Genomic DNA, 24858 nt, shown 5'->3' on the forward strand with positions numbered 1-24858 from the left:
CCCAGGCTGGAGTGTGGTGGCACGATCTCAGCTCACTGCAACCTCTGCCTCCTGGGTTCAAGCAATTCTAGGGCCTCATACTCCCAAGTAACTGAGATTACAGGTGCACACCACCACACCCAGCTAATTTTTGTATTTTCTGTAGAGATGGGTTTCACCATATTGGCCAGGCTGGTCTCGAACTCCTGACCTTAGGTGATCTGCCCGCCTTGGCCTCCCAAAGTGCTGGGATTACAGACGTGAGCCACTGTGCCCAGCTGTTTGTGCTTTTTGTTGATAATCTGGCTGTTTAACATGGTCTCCAGGAATAGTGCTGAAGTGCTGTCTGGGGTTTCCAAGCATCAGAAGGGTGTGATGTGCATTACAGATAAGCTTCATTCAGGCCTTAGTTATATTGCTGTTGGCTGTGAATTCAATGTTAATGAATCAACAAGATATATTAAATAAGGTACATCTATTTTATTTTTTTGTGTTTTGAGACCAAGTCTCTCTCTGCACTCCCAGGCTGGAGTGCAGTGGCACAATCTCAGCTCGCTGCAACATCCGCCTCCCGGGTTTAAGCAATTCTACTGCTTCAGCCTCCTGCCTCGGCCTCCATGTGCCACCACAGGCACGTGCCACCACACCTGGCTAATTTTTCTATTTTTAGTGGAGAACGGGGTTTCCCCAGGCTGATCTTAAACTCCTGACCTCAGGTGATCTGACCACCTCATCCTGAGCCACCACACCCAGCCTAAATAAGGTGCTTTAAACAAAAGCACACGTACAACACAGTTATGTATTGATTGGTGGATGGAAACATTGTAAGCAGATACTCAAAGAGAATTTACCCAGTAGATCCCCTGCGAGTGACTGTTTAATATTCAATAATTCAGTGTTCATTAGCAACTTTACCGAAAACAGCTGCCACAAATTATGAAAGTCGACTATAGATGTTTTTAAGTAAATAAGTTCAGAGTTATGCTCTTTGGATGCGTTACTCTTTCCACCAATCAACCTCCCTGGGCTTGCTCCTCTCCTGTCTTTCGAATGGACAGTCATGAGCTGGTGACATTCAGCAGATATGCTCAGGAAAGACAAGCATAGAGAAGCTAATCATTTCTCAATGTTCTCTGGTAGGGAAGCATCCCGGTCTGTTTTTTGTTTTTTGGGTTTTTTTTCGTTTTTGTTTTTGTTTTGACATGGGTTCGGATTCTGTCGCCCAGGCTGGAGTGCAGTGGTACGATCATGGCTCATTGCAGCCTCCACCTCCAAGGCCCAAGAGATCCTCCAACCTCAGTCTCCTGAATAGCTGGGACTACAGGCATGTGCCACCATGCCCAGGTAATTTTTGTATTTTTTGTAGAGATGGGGTTTCACCATGTTGCCCAGGTTGTTCTTGAACTCCTGGGCCTAAACAATCGGGCCCACCTTGGCCTTCCAAAGTGCTGGGATTATAGGCATGAGCCACAGTGCCCAGTGCCTCGTCTGTTTTATATTGTTCAGGGGAGGGATTAGTTGGTCAGGCACAGACATCAGCATGTAGACTAAGAAATAGACATCAATCCTCTAATTGGGCAGAGAGGTGCCAATGTACTGTTATTATAGGAGAGAAAGAAAATGCGTCACCCTTTAGGAGCTTACTGGCTCATGGAATGCAGAACAGAAGATAGCCAGGCAATAGTAAATAAAACAAGGACCTTTTATTAGCTGCCTGGCATGAAAGGACACTTGCCTCAGAAGAGGGAGACCTATGACCCTATTTCCTGAGTCACTCATCTGGCGCCTCTCCTGCTCCGTGGAAAGGTCAGAGGTTGTGAAGTCAGACAGGTATATTAATAGATTAAAAGCTCGTCTGCCCCACTCACTGGCTATGCAAACCTCAGCCTCAGTTTTCTCATCTGTCAGTTGAGGGCTAATAGTACCTATTTCAAGGAGATATTGAAAGGGTTGGGAGAAATTAAGTGCCTATTGCATACCTGGTCCATACTGGGTTATTCAGTAAGGTTCTCTGATATTGCCATCTTTTTTCACTATTCCACATTGATTTGTGAATGTGATCTCTCAGTAACCCTTTCTGCATCAAACTTTCAGTCCTTTTGCAAAGTGTGTGTGCCTATTACTTAGCAAGCCCTGTGTGATATGGGAGAAGCAGAAATGTAGAGCTCATATGACCTCGTTCTGAATGAAGTCTCATAAAAACAATTTTTGAGGCTGGGCGCGGTGGCTCACGCCTGTAATCCCAGCACTTTGGGAGGCCGAGGCAGGTGGATCACGAGGTCAAGAGATCGAGACCATCCTGGTCAACATGGTGAAACCCCATCTCTACTAAAAATACAAAAAAATTAGCTGGGCACGGTGGCGCGTGCCTGTAATCCCAGGTACTCAGGAGGCTGAGGCAGGAGAATTGCCTGAACCTAGGAGGCAGAGGTTGCGGTGAGCCGAGATCTTGCCATTGCACTCCAGCCTGGGTAACAAGAGTGAAACTCCGTCTCAAAAAAAGAAAACAAACAATTTTTGAATCAATATGAATTATCTAGATCTACAAGGACCTGGTTAACAGATTGACTTTACTCCACATCTAAGAAATTCGACTTGGCCGGGAACAGTGGCTCACACTTGTAACCCCAGCATTTTGGAAGGCCGAGGCAGGTGGATGATCTGAGGTCAGGAGTTTGAGACCAGTCTGGCCAGCATGGTGAAACCCCATCTCTACTAATAACACAAAAAAATTAGCTGGGCATGGTGGTGCACACCTGTAATCCCAGCTACTCGGGAGACTGAGTCAGGAGAATCACTTGAACCTGGGAGGTGGAGGTTGTAGTGAGCCGAGATTGCCCCATTGCACTCCAGCCTGGGTGAAAAGAAGATCTCAAAAAAAAAAAAAAAAAAAAAAAAAATAGCCAGGCATGGTGGCACACTCCTGTAATTCCAGCTACTCGGGAGGCTGACTGAGGCAGGAGAATCTCTCTTGAACCTGGAAGACAGAGGTTGCATGAGCTGAGACTGCACTGTACTCCAGCCTGGGTGACAGAGCAAGACTCTGTCTCAAAAAAAAAAAGGAAAAGAAAAGCAAGAGGAGAGATCCAAGATGGCTGACCACTAGCAGCTTGGGCACGTAGCTCCCAGTGAAAGCGCAGAGAACGAGAGGACGCCACACTTTCAGACGAATATTTGTAGCTCACGGACCAGGAGATTCCCAGCGGAGGAGCTCCACGGGTCGCCAGAGCGACTCTTGTGGCCGGCGCGGCAGTTTTGCTGGCGCCTTAAAGCGGCAGTTCTTGGTGCAGAGTCCAGAGATTCCTGGGCAGAAAGGCACCATCAATCTTAACACCGCTGTTTTGGCCGGTGCAGTGGATTGCTCAGATTTCGGCGCTGGGAATCAAAAAGTTGGACGTCCACTCAGAGACCTAGTTAGAAAGTCGGTAATTACAAAGACAACAGACGGATACATATATAATGAAGGGAAGAAACCAGCCTAAAAAGGCAGAGAATACTCAAAATCAGAATGCCTCTCCCTCTACAGGGGATCGCAATTCCTCATCAGTAACGGAACAAGACTTAATGGAGAACGAGTGTGTTCCAATAACAGAAGCAGGTTTCAAAATGTGGGTGATGAGAAACTTCTGTGAATTAAAAGAACTTGTTCTAACCCAGTGCAAAGAAACTAAGAACCTTAAAAAAAGGTTTGACGAAATGCTAATGAGAATGGACAATTTAGAGAGGAATATAAGTGAATTGATGGAGCTGAAAAGCACAACACGAGAACTTCGCGAAGCATGCACAAGCTTAAACAGTCGAATTGATCAAGCAGAAGAAAGGATATCAGAAGTCGAGGACCAGCTCAGTGAAATGAAACGAGAAGACAAGATTGGAGAAAAAAGGATAAAAAGGAATGAGCAAAGTCTCCAGGAAATATGGGACTATGTGAAAAGACCTAATCTACGTTTGATAGGTGTACCTGAATGTGATGAAGAGAATGAATCCAAGTTGGAAAATACTCTTCAGGATATCATTCAGGAAAACTTTCCCAACTTAGCAAGGCAAGGTAATATTCAACTCCAGGTAATACAGAGAACACCACAAAGATATTCTTCAAGAAGACCAACCCCAAGGCACATAATTGCCAGATTTATTAGGTTTGAAATGAAGGAGAAAATACTAAGGGCAGCCAGAGAGAAAGGTCAGGTTACCCACAAAGGGAAATCTATCAGACTCACAGCAGATCTCTCAGCAGAAACCCTACAAGCCAGAAAAGAGTGGGGACCAATATTTAACATTCTTAAAGAAAAGAACTTTCAACCCAGAATTTCCTATCCAGCCAAACTAAACTTTATGAGCGAAGGAAAAATTAAATCTTTTGCGAACAAACAAGTACTTAGAGAGTTCACCACCACCAGGCCTGCTTTACAAGAGCTTCTGAAAGAAGCACTATACATATAAAGGAACAACCAATATCAGCCTTTCCAAAAATATATTAAAAAGCAAAGAACATTAATACAATGAAAAATTTACATCAACTAGTGGGCAAAACAGCCAACTAGCATCAAACGCCAGTATTAAACTTATATATAGTTCAATTGGATAAAAAGCCAAAACCCATCGGTATGCTGCATCCAGACCCATCTTACATGCAACAATACACAAAGACTCAAAGAGAAGGAGGAAGATTTACCAATCAGAGAGTAAAAATAAACAAATAAACAAAAAGCAGGAGATGCAATTCTCGCCTCTGATAAAGTAGACTTTAAAGCAACAAAGATCAAAAGAGGCAAAGAAGGACATTACATAATGGTAAAAGGATCAATGTAACAAGAATAGCTAACGATTCTATAGATCAACGAGACAGAAAATTAACAAGGATATTCAGGACTTGAACTCAGACCCGGAACAAGTAAACTTAATAAACATTTATAGAACTCTCCACTTCAAATACACAAAACATACATTACCACCTCACACCTATTCCAAAAGTGACTATATAATTGGAAGTAAATCACTCCTCAGTAATCGCATAGCATTTCATAGGTTTAAATGAAATATTGGTTGGCTGTTTGTTTGTTATCTTCTTCCCTTATTCCTTCCTGACTACATCATTAAGTATAATTATCAGTATACAAGAGGTTTTCAATACCCATTACTAAATTGCATTCTAGCCTGGGCAAGAAAGCAATACTCCCATTCTCTCTCCCTCTTTCTTTTCCTTTTTCCTCCTCCCCATTCTCTCTCTCTCTTTCTCTTCCTTTTTCCTCCTCCCCATTCTCTCTCTCTCTTTCTCTTTAATAAAAAAAAAAAAAAAAAAAAAAAAGAAAAGCAAGAATAAGAAATTCCAGAGTTGATAGTAATGCCTATTTGATAACAAGCAAAATCAGATCTGTTTTTCTGGTAGTTGAGCTTGTTCTCCTCTTCTCTCTTATAAAGAAAAGTCTAGATACCATAATGCTGACTACATATAGAACTTAATTTGTCTTAGGATACATGTATTTTTTTAAAAAATGCAAAAGAATTCTACAACACAAAAGAAATATGTGCAACTTCTTCAAAAACAGTCTGGTCTGATATTCTCACAATAAATTAATTTTGAAAACATGTTTTAGAGAAATCCAAACAGGGCAATGAATGAGGGTTAACTTTCTACCTGACACATTTCTTTAATGCTTGCAATTTTTTTTTTTTTTTTTTTTTTGAGATGACCCAGGCTGGAGTGCAATGACGTGATCTTGGCTCACCGTAACCTCTGCCTCCCGATTCTCTGGCCTCAACCTCCTGAGTAGCTGGGATTACAGGAACTCACCACCACACCCAGCTAATTTTTGTATTTTTAGTAGAGACGGGGTTTCACCATGTTGGTCAGGCTGGTCTCAAACTCCTGACCTCATGATTCACCTGCCTCTACCTCCCAAAGTGCAGGGATTACAGGCGTGAGCCACCATGCCTGGCCAAATGCTTGCAATTTTATTCAATTTTATTCAAAGCATTAACTTTTTATCAGAGCAAAATAAAGGTTGTTTTGGTTTTTCTTAAGCCACGAGAAGTTGAACGAAAAAGTCATTTCTATTCCCAACACCTACTGTTAATATTTTGGTGTGTTTTCTTTTTATTTTTTTATTTCGTTTTATTTTATTTTTATTTTTCCTTTTTTCTTTTTCTTCAAGCACAAATCCTTTACTTTTCATACCTGCCAGCTTTTCTTTTCTTTTCTTTTCTTTTCTTTTTTTTTTTTTTTTATAATTCAGTCTCCATAGAGACTGTCAAAAATTCCCAATGCCGACTGTATTTCAAGTCGTCATAGCGGGGTTTTGGGAAAAGTTTTCAATTACCAGTAATTGCGCCTCGGATAAACCTCATTGGCTACGATACTGCCACTGCACAAAGCTACCTGCAACCTTTTTCTATGCATACTTAGTAGCCTATATTTACACAGCTGGGACCATAGCATGAAATACTACATCCTGCTTACTTTAATCATAATGTAAGCATTTTCCATTTATAAACTTTTCATAAATATTTTTAATGGCTGCATAATATTCCATTGAGCAGTATGTAACATTTACATAATGCTTCTCCTATATTCAAACACTTAGGTTGTTTTAAGCTTTTCTCTATTACATATAAAGTTTCGCTCTTGGTGCATGAATCCAAGTCTACACTTTGGATTGTTTCCTTATGATAGATTCCCAGAAGTGGAATGACGAGCTCTAAGGCAATGATCATTTTTCAGGCCTGTGATACAGATTGCCAAATCGTTTTCCCAAAAGAGTTGTACCATTTCACACTCCCACTGACAATGTTGCTCATTCCGTTTTTAATGGCATCATGTGACTGAAATGGCCAATAGCAAGGTTTAATAAACTATGATACATCTAGCCAGTGAATTATACAGCCCATGAACTTTCTAATGGGGTCTGGGTAACAGCATGGAAAAACAGTTATGCTGCAATATTAAGCAGAAAAAGCAGAATACAGAATTGAATGTAATTGCCACTGCCTCAAAAAATAATAGATCTGCCTAAGGATAAGGACCAGGAAAACAAAACAAACAAATAAAAAACACTGACATATGAGAGTAAGTGTGGCAAGGTGATGACTGCAAGATTTATCACTGTCTCTTTGGTTATGATTATTTTCACTGTGTTAATTTCACCTCGTGTTGCTATGGCACTATTCAATTTTTCAGAAACTTCACATATCAGCAAAGTATTTGGGCTACAACACTGCACAGTACCGAATTTCTCAAAAGCTTCTCCTGCAAGATTCTAGCATTTCCAAAACCGGCCCAAGTGTTTTCATGGCTAAAGGATCATGGTGGTCTTTTCTGAGTTCCCAGAAATAATTAAGTCAATGAATGGAATTTTCTCAAACGTAAAGTCTCCATGACTTCTTTTTCCTCAAACCTCTGGCAACTGGCACCACTCTTCTGCTAGAGATGACAAGAATGAAGACTTCACAAATAGTAACAGAAAACCACTGAGACAGCTGGTCACATTCTATGGATCCCGGGCTTGTGGCTGTACCATTTTACCACAGCATAAAAGAGAGTCATATTTTCTGCTAGCAGAACTGTTCTGAGTCCTGTGATGGAGTGAATATCAATAGGTTGTGACGATCCCCCAGGAGCACTGTGATGTCAGTTGCCGAAATTCACCATCTGTACAGACGTGCACACAGCTGATTTCTGACCCCTCCCATCTCCTGCCCTGTTCTGGGAGGGAAAAATACAGGGGATGACATAACCCAGGGCTGATGGGGGCTGCTTCCAAAAGTAACGGAAGAAACAACAGTGTTCTTAAAAAGCCACCACCCCAGTGCCTTGTTTGATATTTTTCCTGTGTCTAATCTTTTCCCTCATCAGCTCATCTTCCACACTGACTTTAAGTATAGCTACCTATAATCTTTCTACTTCAAGAATAATCCAGGGACCAGTAGTCTTTGCATACCCCTGGGAGCTTGTTAAAAATGCAGAATGCCCCATCCCAGACACATGAAATCAGAATCTGCATTTTAACAAGATCCCCAAGGGCTCTACTTGCACACTACATTTAGGAAGTACTGGGCTGGGCCAGGTGCAGTCGCTCATGCCTGTAATCCCAGGACTCTGGGAGGCCAGGGCGGGAGGATTGCTTGAGCCCAAGAATTCAAGACCAGCCTGGAAAACATAGTGAGACCCTGTCTCACATATTCATCATTCCTTGAATATATTAAGGCTTTCTCAAGCCCAACAAAGCTCATCTTTGTATGTGCAGTTCCCGCTACAAGAATGCCTTTCCTCAAACGGGGAAATCACACTCAAACTTCAAAACCCAACTCAGGCCAGGCGCGGTGGCTCACACCTGCAATCCTAGCACTTTGGGGGGCTGAGGTGCGCAGATGGCTTGAGCTCAGGATTTCAAGACCAACCTGGGCAACATGGCAAAACCCCATCTCTAGAAAAATACAAAAAAATTAGCTGGGCATGGTGGCACAGGCCTGTAGTCCCAGCTACTTGGGGGGCTGAGGCTGGAGGATTGCTTGAGCCCAGGAGATCGAGGCTGCAGTGAGCCAAGTTGAAGCCACTGCACTCCAGCCTGGGTAACAAAGTGAGACCCAGTCTCAAAAAAAAAAAACACCTGACCCAAGTACTCCTCCAAGAAACCTGCTTGGACGACTCCTCGCCACACACTCCCTACCTCTCCTGCCTCTGGGCTCTACAGCCTTGATATTTGAAGTAGACTATGTGTATATGTGTGTATTCCCTACTAGGTGTCAATTTCCTTGTTGGTACCTCACTAGACATTTAAGCTGTTTGCAAAATGAGAATGACTGACTGACTGAATGAGTGAGTGCTGCTTCTGGCTCTGCCACATGATCATGGATGTGATTTTCCTCTTTGAAAAATGCCCTGGACGTTGTGGAAATCAAATACATTCTGTGCATGGAAAAGTGATTTGTAAACTGCAAAGTTCTGTGGAATTTACATAAACCTCAGTGCTCTGCAAGGGCCATCCCTGGATATGCCTGGGGTTGGCCTTGTGATAACAACCCAAGAGGATATTGATATATTCTGAGGCCCCACCTGCAGAGATTCTGATTCAGGAGGAATTCTGCATTTTCACAAGCTTTTCAGGTGGTTCAGTATGAAGCCAAATCTGGGAACAGCTGGATTGTGTGTTCACCTCTCACTCCGTGACCCAGGGCCTGGACTTGGGTGAGGCAAGAGAAGAACCAGAGTGCATATTTAAGAAGGACCTCATTCTCAAGGGTGTGCAAGTGCAGGATGGGCCACCTGAGAGAGAGGCCCTTCTTAAAAACTGTGCACCCTGGCCAGGTGCAGTGGCTCACGCCTATAATCCCAGCACTTTGGGAGGCCAAGGTAGGCAGATAACCTGAGGTCGGGAGTTTGAGACCAACATGACCAACGTGGAGAAACCCCGTATCTACTAAAAATACAAAATTAGCCGAGTGTAGTGGTTCATGCCTGTAATCCCAACTACTAGGAAGGCTGAGGCAGGAGAATCGTTTGAACCCGGGAAGTGGAGGTTGTGGTGAGCTGAGATCGCATCATTGCACTCCAGCCTGGACAACAAGAGTGAAACTCCACCTCAAAACAACAACAACAACAACAACAAAAACTGTGCACCCTAGGAGTCCTTCGGCAGTGACCACCGGCAAAGCAGGTAGGATCATGCAATGTGACCCCTGTCTGAGCCTGCTGCCTGGGGATCTCCAGGGCCTCAGGGCCTCAGCCACAGGCAGGCCCAGGTGAGTTGAGGACAAAATGCCCACACGACCTTGAAATTCCAGGCCCGACCACTGTAGCCCCATTAACGGCCTGTTTTCCCTTAAGTGGGGAAGAAGCAGACTAAGTCTAACCTCAATGCCCCATGGAGTCTGACCACCACAGGGCGCCAGGGTCCTTTGAAGAGCCCAGGGCTTGGCACTCAAGTGAACAGATTTTTCTCAGTTCTTCAGACCCCCAGTGCCAGCTCTGAGCATTCCAGACTCCTGGTGGTCAGCATCCTCTCAGGCTCTTGGGGACTGTCCCTAGGTTGCCATGCATGGAGGTTAAGTGACTTCCTACCCCTTTGACTTCCCAGAAGGCACAAAGCTCACTCTCCTCCTTCCCTCTTTTCCTTTTTCATGAGCTGGCCTGGCTGTGTCAGGCAGGGTCAGGCTCAGCAGAAGGCACATCACATATACGTTTTTTATTAAAGATAGAGTCTCACTTGCTACCCAGGCAGGAGCACAGTGACACAATCTTAACTCACTGCAGCCTTGAACTTCTGGACTCAAATAATCCCCTCACCTCATCCCCTCAAGTAGCTGGGACTACAGGCCTGTGCCACCACACCTAGCTAATTTTTTTTGTATTTTGTAGAGATGGGGTCTTGCTATATTGCCCAGACTGGTCTCAAAATTCTCACCTCAAGTGGTCCTCTGCCTCAGCCTCCCAAAATGTTGGGATTATAGGTGTGATCCATGGCACCTGGCATTTTATTTTTTTTAGAGACCATCTTGCTGGCATACAGTAATACAATCATAGCTCACTGCAGCCTCAAACTCCTGAACTCAAGCAATCCTCCTGCCTCAGCCTCCTGAGTAGCTAGAACTACAGGCGTGCTCCACTAGAGTGGCTAACTTTTTTATTTTGTGTAAAAACAGGGTCTCATGTCCCGTGCAGTGGCTCACGCCTGTAATCCCAGCACTTTGGGAGTCTGAGGCAGGTAGATTACCTGAGGTCAGGAGTTTGAGACCAACCTGGCCAAAATGGCGAAACCCCATCTCTACTAAAAATAAAAATGTAGCTGGGTGGTACCTGTAATACCAGCTACTCAGGAGGCTGAAGCAGGAGAATCTCTGGAACCTGGGAGGCAGAGGTTGCAGTGACCCGAGATCATGCCACTGCACTCCAGCCTGGGCAATAGAGTGAGGCTTTGTCTCAGAAAAAAAAAATGGGATCTCACTATGTTGTCCAGTCTGGCCTTGAGCTCCTAGCCTCAACCAATTCCTCCTCTTTGGCCTTCCAAAATGCTGGGTGGGAGCCACCATACCCGGCCATATTTCTTTCTTATCACCATTACTACACTTCACAAGGTAGGTACAATTATCACTATTTCACAGATGAGACTAAGGTTCGAAGACGTGAAGGAATTTGTCCAAAATCACAGGACAAGCCAAAGGCAGATGGGATTTAAGCCCCAAAGCTCTTCGTCTCCTTCCTGCTTCTCTGAATTTGTTTTATTATATTCATTTGTATACTATATATATATATATATGTATATATTTATGTAATTTCCCCTGCTTTGTATTTCTAAACCTCTTCCTGTTTTTCCTGGAGCATCTGTAGATAACAGCAATCAGAAACTTGGTTTCTAGCAGTTTCCCTTGAGGGTATTTCTCCAATCTAAGACTGGATTCTTAAGGGATTTTAGGGTTTGTGTGTCTGTGTTTGGGGATGTACCGCTTTTCAAAATAATACGTTTATATTAGTATCTTTTTTATGTTCATATTAGCATCTTTTAAATGCTGGGAGTAACGAGCGAGGGCAGAAAACACTGCCAATCTAAAATTCCGTACGCAGTGAAAACAGTTTTTAGGCTGGGCCTAGTGGCTCATGCCTATAATCCCAGCACTTCGGGAGACCAAGGAAGAAGACTGTTTGACCCCAGGAGTTTGAGACCAGCCTGGCCTTTCACATGGTGAAAGCCTGTATCTACTAAAAACACAAAAAATAGCTCGGTGTGGTGACAAGGGCCTGTAATGTCAGCTACTCGGAAGGCTGAGGCAGGAGAATTGTTTAAATCTGGGAGGTGGAGGTTGCAGTAAGCCGAAATCACACCATTGCACTCCAGCCTGGGCAACAGAGTGAGAACCTGTCTCAAAAAAACAGAAAGAGAGAAAGAAAAATGAGGCCGGGCACAGGGCCAGGCAAAGTGGCTCACACCTGTAATCCCAGCACTTTGGGAGGCCGAGGTGGGTGGATCAACTGAGGTGAAGAGTTCATGACCAGGTTGGCCAACATGGTGAAACCCTGTCTCTACTAAAAGTATTAAAATTAGCTGGCTGTGGTGGTGGGCACCTGTAGTCCCAGCTACTCAGGAGGCTGAGGCAAGAGACTCACTTGAACTCTGGAGGTGGAGGTTGTAGTGAGCTGAGATCATGCCACTGCACTCCAGCCTGGGTGACAGAATGAGACCTTATCTCAAAAAAAAAAAAAAGATGACAAAGAAAAGGTTGTGTAAAAATCCAATCATCAAAAAACTCAACCAAATTTATAATATTATAGCATAGGTGTCTTTGTTAACGCACTAAATAAGATCTGATGGTAAGTCTAATTTCTAAGTAATAGAAATGAGCATAAATGATATTCGGGAAATCTACAATTACTTTCATTTGATATGAAATATCTGTGATTTGCAAATACAACACACATAACATATGAACACACAATTGCAGAGACACACAATAGCGGAGACCAAATGAAATGGAATCTACTGCCTTTAAGAAATGGGACCAGGTGTGATGGCTCACACCTGTAATCCCAGCACACTGGGAGGCCAAGGCGGGTGGATTGCTTGAGCCCAGGGTTTCAAGATTAGTCTGGACAACATAGTGAGACCCCGTCTCAAAGAAAACAAACTACAAAAACAAAAAAATCCAAAAATAAACAAATGAGAAAAGAAATGAACCAGGTGTGGTGGCTCATGCCTGTAATCCCAGCACTTTGAGAGACTGGGGCAGGCTTGCTGGAGTCCAGAAGTTTGAGACCAGCCTGAGCAACATAGGAAGACTCTGCCTCTACAAAAAAAAATTTTTTTAGTTAGCCAGGTGTGATGATGATGCCTGTGGTCCCAGCTCCTTGGGAGGCTGAAGTGAGTGAGTAGCGTGAGCCTAGGCAGTTGAGGCCGCAGTGAGCTGTGTTTGCACCATTGCACTCCAGCCTGGACAAGAGCGAGACCCTGCCTCAAAAAAAAAAAAAAAAGAAGAAGAAGAAAAAGTGGAAGCCAGGTACGGTTGGTTGCTCATGCCTGTAATACCAACACTTTGGGAGGTTGAGCTGGGCAGATCACTTGAGGTCAGGAGTTGGAGACCAGCTTGGCCAACATGGTAAAACCTCATCTCTACTAAAAAAAACAAAAGTTAGCTGGACATGGTGGCACATGCCTGTAGTCCCACCTACTCAAGAGGTAAGGCAGGAGAATCGCTGGAACCCAGTTGCATGAGCGGAGTTCATGCCACTGCACTCCAGACTGGGCAACAGACTGAGACTCATCTCAAAAAAAAAAAAGTGGGGCGCCTCTGGTACAGCAAAGATTCCATTTCCTTAAGGCTATTCCATTTAAAGTGTCTGCATAAAATCCTCATGGGGTCTCCAGGATTGCCCAGAAAGAGCATAATATGACTCTCTTCTTGAAAAAGTAAAGAAAATAAAATTTAAAAAAAATTTTTTTTGGAGAGAGGATTTCACTATTACCCAGGCAGAAGTGCAGTGGTGCAATCAAGGCTCATTGCAGCCTCCATCTCCCAGGCTCAAATGATCCTCCTGACCCATTTTTTCTTTTTTTGTAAAGATAGGGTCTCACTATGTTGCCCAGGTGGTCCTAAACTCCTGGGCTCAAGAGATCCACTTGCCTTGGCCTTTCCAAGTGCTGGGAATTACAGGCATGAGCCACCATGCCTAGCCCCAAAAAATAATTTTTAAAAAGTAGGAAACAAAGGTTGTAATTTGAGGTCACAGCTAGTGAAAGAAGTAACCGATAAATCCAGGGACCTCTCTCATCTTTCCAGTACCCACGCAACGCAACTAGGTCAGGCAGAGACTAAACAGCAGCTTATCAGCCCAGAGCTGGAGAGGACAGCTCATCATCTGGGTAATAGAAGAGATAAGTGTGTTTGGATGGGGAGGAGAATGTGTTTCTAAAGTACTGTTGTGTTGTTCATTCTGATTCTCCCAAACTACCAGAGTTGCCTAAGTGATCCTGCATCAGGTGCATCACTGAGAAATGCTAATTTCCAAAACAAGCCAACTGGGAATGAATCACACGCAATCCATCACATGGCAACGGAAGACAGGAATCCCCAAACTTAGCCCCCTGGTTGTCTGGGGCACTGGGGATCAGAGATGGGACAATGTGGGCAGGTGGTGAGTCTCCTCAGACAGCAGAGAAAGGGGTTTTGGATTTTTATGACTTGCAGAAAATGGGGAACGGCCAAAGTTTTGTAAGAGAGGAGAAACCCACTGAGCACTGTGCTTCAAGATCATGGAGTTCATCTCGGAGCAGCAAACACTTTCTAGGGTTTGCTCTACATGGATCTTATGCTGGGCACAGGCTCGAGGTGAGGAAAGAAAGATAGAGCTCCTGTTCCCAGAGAAAATATAATTCTCACAGTATGACAAATACTGTGAAGGGGCCAGGTGCAGTGGATTACGCCTTTAATCCTAGCACTTTGGAAGGCAGAGGCAGGCAAATCGCCTGAGGTCAGGAGTTGGAGACCAGACTAGCCAATATAGTGACACCCTGTCTCTACTAAAAATACAAAAATTAGCTGGGCATGGGGGCAAGCCCCTGTCATCCCAGCTATTTGGGAGGCTGAGGCAGGAGAATCGCTTGAACTCTGGAGTCAGAGGTTGCAGTGAGCTGAGATTCGGCCAGTGGGCAACAGAATGAGACTCTACCTGAAAAAAAAAAAGGAGGTATACCTGAATGAAAGACTGACAGGTAGGAGTGAGCCGATAAAGACAGAGCTGCAAGGGCACTTTTAGCAATGGGAACATCTTTGGAGGGGAGGGAGAACAAATGGGAGTAGGATGTGGTGCCGGACACCTCTCGTCTGACCCCCCAGATCCACTCTGCACATTTCAGCACCTTGCTCTGTGCCCCAGGTGGTTGTGCCCCTTCATGGACTACATTCATGATAACTTTGACCCTGGCTTCTGGTCAGGTTCTGCCTAGGGAAGGCACTGGCAGGAGATGGGAGGTGAGGAGAGAGATTGGTGTATAGATCCCCTGCTCTCCCTCTCTCCCTCCTCTTGACTCTTCAAGCAAGGGAGGAATGAGGTACCCACTGTTGTCAGTCTCAAAGTAATGCTTTTTGGTTTTCTCAAACGCTACCAACTCTCTATAAAAGTTGCTTTATTAAATACCCCCCAAAGGTATCCTCTGTACCCTGCTGGTACCATAACTGATATAGCAGCATGGAGGAGGTTTTTCATTATCTAAATATAATATGAGGCCAGGCTTGGTGGCTCATACCTTTGGGAGGCATCCCAGCACTTTGGGAGGTGAAGGCAGGCAGATCACTTGGGGTCAGAAGTTCAAGACCAGCCTCGTCAACATTGTGAAACCCCATCTCTACAAAAAAATTAGCTGGGCGTAGTGGCGGCCCCTGTAATCCCAGCTACTAGGGAGGCTGAGGCATGAGAATCGCTTGAACCTGGGAGACAGAGGTTGCAGTGAGCCAAGATTGCGCCACTGCACTCTAGCCTGGGCAACATAGTGACTCAGTCTCAAAAAAAAAAAAAAAAAGAACAAAACAAATATAACGTGACAGTCTCCTAAACTAGGAGAGGAGTGGGAACATTACCTTGTGAATGTACAGCACTCTACAGCAACAAAGCCTTTTCTCAGGCATGGACTTAACCACAGCTCCCAACTACCCCAGGTCAGAGGCCACCAAATACATCTCATAGATGTGCGGCAGCAGAGGCCTGGAGAGCATGTGGAGCCTTGGCCAAGAGACATGGCTGGTCAGTGAGAAACCCAGAGCCCACAGCCTGATTTTTTTTTCTTTTTCTTTTTCTTTTTTTTGAGATGGAGTTTTTACTCTTGTTGCCCAGGCTGGAGTGCAATGGCTCAGTCTTAGCTCACTGCAACCTCCACCTCCCGGGGTCAAGCAATTCTCCTGCCTCAGCCTCCCGAGTAGCTGGGATTACAGGCACGTGCCACCATGCCTGGCTAATTTTTTTGTATTTAGTAGAGTTGGGGTTTCACCATGTTGGTCAGGCTGGTCTCAAACTCCTGATCTCAGGTGATCCATCCACCTCAGCCTCCCAAAGTGCTGGGATTACAGGCATGAGCCACCGCACCCCGCAACACAGCCTGATTTTCTCAGTTGCTAATCCATTCCCTTTCTACCAATGCAACTCTAAGTGGGCCTGGAATGGTGGAAGAAATTCAAAGGGGCCTTTCATGTGCGTGCACACATGCATGCACGTGCACATGTCTTCCACGGGAATCAGTGAGTCATTCAACAAACATTTATTGAGCTCTGACTGGATCTACAGACCTGTATTAGAAACTGACGAATGAACGAGATTAGATATGGGGAAAAGGAGAATGAGTCAGAAGGAAGGGTGGCAGCACAGGATGGTGAAAGAGAACACTTGGCCCACAGTCCAGCAGTCCTGGCTCCCAGGCCCAGTCTATGAGATGTGTCTCTGAGATCTTCCAGCGACTGAACTCAGAAGACCTGGAGAGATCAGCCATTTCTGGTTTTGGATAAAACAGTCAAGTCAGTTTCAGATCCAACTCCAAAGCTGAAATGACTTCAACAGCTCTAGACTTAGCATGACTGACACACAGCACCCTTTATCAGCTGGCCTTTTCTCATCTCTCCAGTCTGGATTGCTGGAGGCTTTCTGCCTCCCATCCTGCTACCCTGACATTAGAAGCTACAGGTTCCCATAAGCAGCACTTGCTCTCACCTCCAAGACTGTGCACCAGCTATTCCTTGTGCCTGGAAGGCTTTTTCTCACACTTAGCTCTACAGTTGACCCTTGAACAACACAGGAGTTACAAGTGCCAGCATCTCCCACAATCCACATAGTCAAAAATCCACAAAAATCCTGACTCCCCCAAAACTTAATTACTAATAACCTGCTGTTGGTCAGAAGCCTGTCTGATAACGTAGTAAATAAACACATATTTTGCATGTTATATGTATTATAGACTGTATTCTTACATTGAAGTTAGAAGAACAATTATCTATCCATCCACCCACCCACTGGGTGGTGTGAGCCACTGGGCATAGTGGCTCATGCCTCTAACCCAGCACTTTTAGAGGCCGAGGTGAGCAGATCCCTTGAGCCCAGAAGTTCAAAAACAGCTTGGGCAACAGCGAGACCCTGTCACTACAAAAATTACAAAATTAGTAAAGCACGGTGCCATATGCCTGTAGTCCCAGCTACTCAGGAGACTGGGGTAGGAGGATCGAATTGCTTGAGCCCAGGAGATCGAAGCTGCAGTGAGCCATGATCACACCACTGCACTCCAGCCTGGGTGACAGACCAAGATTCTGTTTTGAAAAAAAAAAATCATAAGAGAGAAAAAGATATCTACTATTCATTAAGTGAAAATGTATCATCACTAGGCGCAGTGGCTCACACCTGTAATCCTAGCACTTTGGGAGGCTAAGGTGGGTGGATCACCTGAGGTCAAGAGTTCAAGACCAGCCTGGCCATCATGGTGAAACCCCATCTTTGAGGAAAAAAAAAAGAAAGAAAATGTATCATCATAAAGCTCTTCATCCTTGTCATTTTTACATTGAGAAGGCTGAGGAGGGGGAGGAAGCAAGGGGTTGGTCTTGCTCTCTCAGCTCAGAGGTGGTAGATACAAGAAAATCCTCCTATAGGGAGACCTGCACAGTTCAGTGCCATGTTGTTCAAGAGTGAACTGTAATTTCTTCACCTGTAAAATGCTTATTCAAACTTCAAGATTCAATTCAGGCTAACTACTGAGGATTCAGGTATCCTCAGTAATACCAGGCACAGAGAAAGTCCCCAACTCTTTGCAAATTATGATTCAACTGATTAAGTAATCATCAAATAGCTACCATGTAGTGAGTCTGTGTCCATGAGATAGTAATAAAAATACCAAACAAGCTCTTTGGGTACTAGGAACTTGAATGTAGCTGAAGAGTGAGTGAGCAGGGAGATGATTAGATGGGTGAGTGAATAGATAGATAAAAATTGATGAATGGCTGAGCATGGTGGTTCACGCCTATAATCCCAGTACTTTGGGAGGCCAAGGTGGGTGGATCACTTGAGGTCAGGAGTTCAAGACCAGCCTGACCAACATGATGAAGCCCCATCTCTACTAAAAATACAAAAATTAGCTGAGAATGGTGCCGTGCACCTGTCATCCCAGCTACTCAGGAGGCTGAGGCAGGTGAATCGCTTGAACTGAGGAGGCAGAGGTTGCAGTGAGCCGAGATCGCGCCACTGCACTCCAGCCTGGGTGACAAAGTGAGACTCTGTCTCAAAAAAAAAGGATGGATGGATAAATGCATGGATTGAAAATGAGTGTGTGACAGTTGGTAGTTGAATAGGGAATTAAATGAATGGATGACTTCATGAATAGATGGTTGAATGGATGAGATTACTTGCTTGCATTGATCAAAAGGGATTTGAGGACCTAATCTCAAAGTGGTAAGAAAGGACAGGAATCTAGCTGGTGAGATTGGGACTGTGGAGCTTAAAAAAACATTGGGAATCTCACTAGCAAATGTAAGGTCTGTTTGTGAACAAGTTACTATCATCATAAAGCTCTCAATAAATTCCAATTTGCTATCCAAGGCGAAGCCCTGAGGATGGTGCCAGCCATGAAAGTCTGATCAACTGGACTGATTGATAGACAAGATTTAACCTGATGGAAGCCTATTGGAGTTAGGTCAGATTTAGAACCTTAAGGCTTAGGGATGTGGGCTAATGCCCTTTTCAGCCTTAGCCCACCTGCACCCAGGTGAAAAATAAATTAATTAATTTAAAAAAAAAAAGCGGCCGGGAGAGGTGGCTCACGCCTGTAATCCTTGGGAGGCCGAGGTGAGTGGATCACCTGAGGTCAGGAGTTCAAGACCAGCCTGACCATCATGGTGAAACCCCATCCTTAAAAAAAAAAAAAAAGTAAGAAGGAAAAAAAAAGCTTTGGGATCTGACAAAAACATCTGTACTGGTGATTCTTGTGACAAGACAGCAATGCACAAATTGATGGGAGAAGACAGGAGGGGTGAATGAACTGCTAACTCCTCTTACTGCAGGAGATTCAAAGTGCAGATTCTGCACGAACAGCACAGTGGTCCTAAACCAGCCACCCTCCCCCGGGACCTCTCGGCACACTCTCCCTACAATGGACTTTCTTGAATCCCAAAGTATTCTGACAGCTGTGTCCCAGACCGCATTGCTCCTTGGAAACTCGAACTACACATTAACTCCATCTCCTCTGCTGCCCCGAAATCCTCCCTTTACCTCCTTACAGAGGGTGCTCATGGCTTGCCAAATCTGTGCCTTCCAGAGCTTCCAGAAGACTGAGGAGAGCACTCTGATGACCAGACCAATGCTGCTCAGCCCAGGGAAAGACCCATTGTAAGTTATTACTAGGGTAGGGCTGGATTTCCTTTGGAGCCAAAGATGAAGCATTAGCAAGAGTCTGCTTTCTGTGATAGTCTGCACCATAAGGGTTTTTTTTTTCCTTTTTCCTTTTTTTAATTACAAAACTTACTTTTCTTTTAAAGTCAATGGGAAAGAGAATTCAGAGCTAGCACAGGAAAACAGTGAGGTTTCAAAATACTTCAGCCTTGACAAAGCCCGTTACATAGTTTTGTCGTTTGTTTGTTTGTTGTTTGTTTTATTGAAGCAGTGGCGTGGAGAAGGAACAAAGAAATCTGTAACTGGTTGTGATCAATTAGTTGCAAACACCACTGCACTCGGACCAGCCTTGTTTGGTTTTTTTGATACGCAGTTTCACTCTGCCTCCCAGGCTGAAGTGCAGTGGCGCAATCTTGGCTCACTGCAACTTCCACTTCCCAGCGGAAGTGATTCTCACGCTTCAACCTCCCGAGTAGCTGGGATTACAGGCACACACCACCATGCCCGGCTAAATTTTGTATTTTTAGTAGAGATGGAGTTTTTTGCCCTGTTGGCCAGGCTGGTCTCGAACTCCTGACCTCAAGTGATCCACCCACCTTGGCCTCACCAAAGTGCTGGGATTACAGATTTGAGCCGCAGTGCCTGGATGTAGTTTTCTTTTTGAGCTCCACAAAATCCTCCTAATAAGGGTCTCTACTTTGGCTGCACAATAGAATTACCTGTAGAGTTTTTAGAACTCCTGATTTCTAAAGCCAGATCCCAGAACAGTTACACAAGAATCATGGGGATGAAGTGGGTCTGAGCCCCAGGTGATTCCAATATCAGCCCAGGTGAGAATAAGTGCTCCAAGGTCTTAGCCTCATTTTGCCAAGGCAGAAGCCTCCAGAGGGGTAAAATAAGTCGGCCCCAGATCTCAAGCTTGTAATGAATTTCAAAACCAGGTCTTCTCTTCACTCTCTGTGTTCTTCCAGATGTAGTTCTTATGGCCACATGAAAAAAATAGTAATTAGTATGTACAGTTGTTCCCTCGTATCTGAGAGGAATACATTGCAAGACCCCCGGTGGATGCCTGAAACCACAGATAGTACCTTATATATACATGATTTTTCTTTTTTAAAAAAATGTTTGCTGATTGTTTCTTAGTAAACAGAAAAAAAGAAAAAAAAATGTTTGCTGAGTGAGATGGCTCACACCTGTAATCTCAACACTTTGGGAAGCTGAGGCCGGAGGATTGCTTGAGCCCAGGAGTTCAAGACCAGCCTGGGCAACATAGGGAGACCCTGTCTCTACAAAAAAATCAAAAATTAACTGAGTGTGGTAGCTCATGCCTGTAGTCCCAGCTACTTGGGAGGCTAAGGTGGAATCACTTGAGCCTGGGAGGTTAAGGCTGAAGTAGGCCATGATCACACCACTGCACTCCACCTTGGGTGACAGAATGAAACCCTGCCTCTAAAAAAAAGGAAGAAAAATTAGAGATAGGGTCGCTGTCATCCTGGCTGGAGTGCAGTGGCATGATCAGAGCTCACTGTAACCTCAAATTCCTGAGCTCAAGGGTTCTCCTGCCTCAGCCTTCTAACTAGCTAGGACCACAGGTATGTGTTGCCATTCCTGGCTAATTTTTTTGTTTGTTTCTTTGTAGAGACAGGGTCTTGCTATACTGCCCAGGATGATCTTGAACTCCTGGGCTCAAGCAATCCTCCTGCCTTGGCCTCCCAAAGTGCTGAGCCACTGTGTGGGCCCTATATTATGGCTTTTCGATCTGAAACCTATATTATTACACCCATTTTACTAATACAGAGCCAAAGCCTAGAGCAGTAAACACAGCTAGGAATTGCTGGAGTTTGGATTCTGGTCTGTCCGACAATATAGTCTACATTCTTCATCATCATGCTGTACCTTCGCAAATATCTTTGTTTTTTGTTTTTTGTTTTTTGCGGGAAGGATGGAATCTTGCTTTGTTGCAGGCTAGAGTGCAGTGGCCTGACCTCAGCTCACTGCAACCTCCACCTCCTGGGTTGAAGTGATTCTCCTATCTCAGCCTCCAGAGTAGCTGGGATTACAGGCGTGTGCCACCACGCCGAGCTAATTTTTATATATTTTTAGTAGAGACGGGGTTTCTCCATGTTGGTGAGGCTGGTCTCGAACACCTGACCTCAGGTGATCCACCTGCCTCAGCCTCCCAAGTTCTGGAGTTACAAGAGTGAGCCATGGCACCCAGCCTCCTCAAATATTTTTGAATATTCGATAACGTCCCTGTAACTCATGTGTTTAGGGCATGAGTCTAAGAAGAGAACGTTTAATTTAAAACAATTTTTTTTTTTTAAGTCAGAGTTTCGATCTTGTTACCCTGGCTGGAGTGCAATGGCGTGATCTCGGCTCACCGCAACCTCCACCTCCTGGCTTCAAGCAATTCTCCTGCCTCAGCCTCCCAGGTAGCTGGGACTACAGACTCATGCCACCATGCCCAGCTATTTTTTTTTTGTATTTTTAGTAGAGACAGGGTTTCACCATGTTGACCAGGATGGTCTCGATCTCTTAACCTCGTGATCCACCCGCCTCGGCCTCCCAAAGTGCTGGGATTATAGGCGTGAGCCACCGCGCCCCACCACAATTTTTTTTAAAAAAAATTTTCCTGGAAAACACTAGTCTACAAAAAAAAAAAAAAAAAAATTTTAGAAAGTCTCACTATGCTGCCAAATCTGGTCTTGAACTCCTGACCTCCAGAAATCCTCTCACTTTAGCCTCCCAAAGTGCTGGGATTACAGAGGAGAGAACATTTAAATATGACTTGTTTTTTTCACCTTGATCATTCCTTAGACAGCTTCTCCCTTCTAGAAGCAGAAGAGTAGTATAGAGAAGAAGATATATTTGTATATAATTTGTCATAAGTATATGACAATTAAGCTATGATTTACATTTATGGTATATATATGTATCATTACCTGGAAAGTGCTGTTAAAAGAAATTTAAAAAAAGAAAAGAAAATATATGTATCATAAAGCATTGAACTACTCCTCACTCCATCATACATTCCTCTTCCCTTCCAAAGATACCAAGCAATTTTTCACATTTATTATGTCATCTAATGGACATAATAGGCCTATAAAGTAGTTTCTAAAATTTCTGTTTTCCAGATGAGGAAACGCAGCCCTAGAGGACCAAATGATACAGCCAACATCATCAGTGATGGAGCCTGGATGGCTTCAAGCCAATCTGCCTCCAGAGCGCAGGAACTGAGCCACGCCTTTCTCCCTGCACAACCGTGACCTTACACCCTCAACCAGACATCAGAACTAAGGACATTCTGTTTTAACCAGGAGAAACAATTATTTGGGCATAGGTTAAATGCATAATTATACGTGTATTTTGAGTAGAAGTAGAGGGCTTAGAGGTACAAAGATCAAGGATATTTTGGCATAGAGATGAACCAAAAGTCTTCTACACTGGCTAATGTCGGCTGAATGCTGAGCCTAAGGGAATAAAAGGAAGGAAAGAATACACTTCAGTGGCAACTATGTTTTTTTTCTTGTTGTTGTTGTTGTTGTTTAGAGAAAGATTCTTGCTCTGTCACCCAGACTAGAGTGCCATGGCTCCATCTCAGCTCACTGCAACCTCTGCCTTCCAGGTTAAAGCGTGTCTTCTGCCTCAGCCTCCCAAGTAGCTGGGTTTTATATTTTTAGTAGAGACAGAGGTTCATCATGTTGGCCAGGCTGGTCTTGATCTCCTGATCTCAAGTGATCCACCTGCCTCAGCCTCCCAACTTGCTGGGATTACAGGCATGAGCCACTGCGACTGGCCTAATATTTTGTAAACACCAATAAGAAGTCCCTCAGCTTTAATTCCAAATATAATGCTCACACCACGTGTGGTGGCTCATATCTATAATCCCAGAACTTTGGGAGGCTGATAGGAGGATCACTTGAGACCAGGAGGTAGAGACCAGCCTGGGCAACATGGTGAGACTCTGTCACTACAAAAAGTTAAAAAATTAGCCAGGTGTGGTGTCATGCGCCTGTGGTCTTAGCTATCTAGGATGCTGAAGGGGAGGATCACTTGGGGATCAAGGCTGCAGTGACCCATGATTGCACCACTGCAATCCAACTTGAGCAACAGAGTAAGCCCCTGTCTCAAATAACAAAGTAACATGACCGGGTATGGTGGCTCATGCCTGTAATCCCAGCACCTAGGCCGAGGCGGGAGGACCACTTGAGGCCAGGAGTTCCATGGCCCATCCTGTTCTGTGCCTCATGCAGCTGCTTCTACCTGCAATGCCTTTCTTTCCTCCTCAGCCTCCAATGAGCCTGCTCAAAAGTCAGCACTGGCCGGGCGCGGTGGCTCACGCCTGTAATCCCAGCACTTTGGGAGGCTGAGGCAGGTGGATCACGAGGTCAAGAGATTGAGACCATCCTGGTCAACAAGGTGAAACGCCATCTCTACTAAAAATACAAAAAATTAGCTGGGCACGGTGGCGCGTGCCTGTAATCCCAGCTACTCAGGAGGCTGAGGCAGCAGAATTGCCTGAACCCAGGAGGCGGAGGTTGCAGTGAGCCGAGATCGCGCCATTGCACTCCAGCCTGGGTAACAAGAGCAAAACTCCGTCTCAAAAAAAAAAAAAAAAAAAAGTTAGCACTGGTCACATGGGAATCCCATCCCAAAACCACAGTGTGTCTTCTACCTCTTGCTCTCACAACATACACAGGTTGAGTATCCCTCATTTGAAATGTTTGAGACCAGAAGTGTTTAGGATTTCAGATTTGGGAATATTTGTATACACATAATGAGATATTTTGAGGATGAGACCCAAGTCTAAACACAAAGTTCATTTATGTTTCATATACACCTTATACACATTGCCAATGGTAATTTTATACAAAAGTTTTAACAACTTTATGCAAGAAATACTTTTAACTGCGACCTATCATATTAGATGAGGTGTGGAATTTTCCACTTGTGGTGTTACGTTGGCACTCAAAAACTTTCAGATCAAGAAAAGAAAAAAAAAAGGCTGGGCACTGTGGCTCACACCTGTAATTCCGGCACTTTGGGAGGCTGAGGCGGCAGATCACCTGAGGTCGGGAGTTTGAGACCAGCCTGACCAACATGGAGAAACCCTGTCTCCAAAAAAAAAAAAAAAAGAAAGAAAAGAAAAGTTTCAGATCTTGGCCAGAAATGGTCGCTCATGCCTGTAATTTTAGCACTTTGGGAGGCCAAGATGCATGGATCACCTGAGGTCAGGAGTTCAACACTAGCCAGCCCAACATGGGAAAACCCCATCTCTACTAAAAATACAGGTGCAGTGGCTCACACCTGTAATCTCAGCACTTTGGGAGGCTGAGGTAGGTGGATCACCTGAGGTCAGGAGTTTGATACCAGACTGTTCAACATGGAGAAACCCTGTCTCTACTAAAAATACAAAATTAGCCAGGCACGGTGGCGCATGCCTGTAATCCCAGCTACTCAGGAGGCTGAGGCAGGAGAATTGCCTGAACCTGGGAGGCAAAGGTTGCATTGAGCTGAGATCAGGCCACCACACTCTGGCC

The 24858-nt window shown here is 44.6% G+C and overlaps 1 non-coding gene across 1 annotated transcript; it reads right to left on the bottom strand.

Annotated features, from left to right (window-relative positions):
* Nucleotides 1-6215: 6215 nt before the first annotated feature.
* Nucleotides 6216-6356, bottom strand: LOC135277490 (U4 spliceosomal RNA). The gene has a single exon (XR_010345093.1). It is a non-coding gene; the product is annotated as a U4 spliceosomal RNA (small nuclear RNA).
* Between the last annotated feature and the right edge of the window lie 18502 nt (nucleotides 6357-24858).

This window comes from Aotus nancymaae, unplaced genomic scaffold (assembly GCF_030222135.1).
Source record: "Aotus nancymaae isolate 86718 unplaced genomic scaffold, 86718_ANA_hifiasm-v0.15.2.pri h1tg000003l, whole genome shotgun sequence".
Classification (NCBI taxonomy): domain Eukaryota; kingdom Metazoa; phylum Chordata; class Mammalia; order Primates; family Aotidae; genus Aotus; species Aotus nancymaae.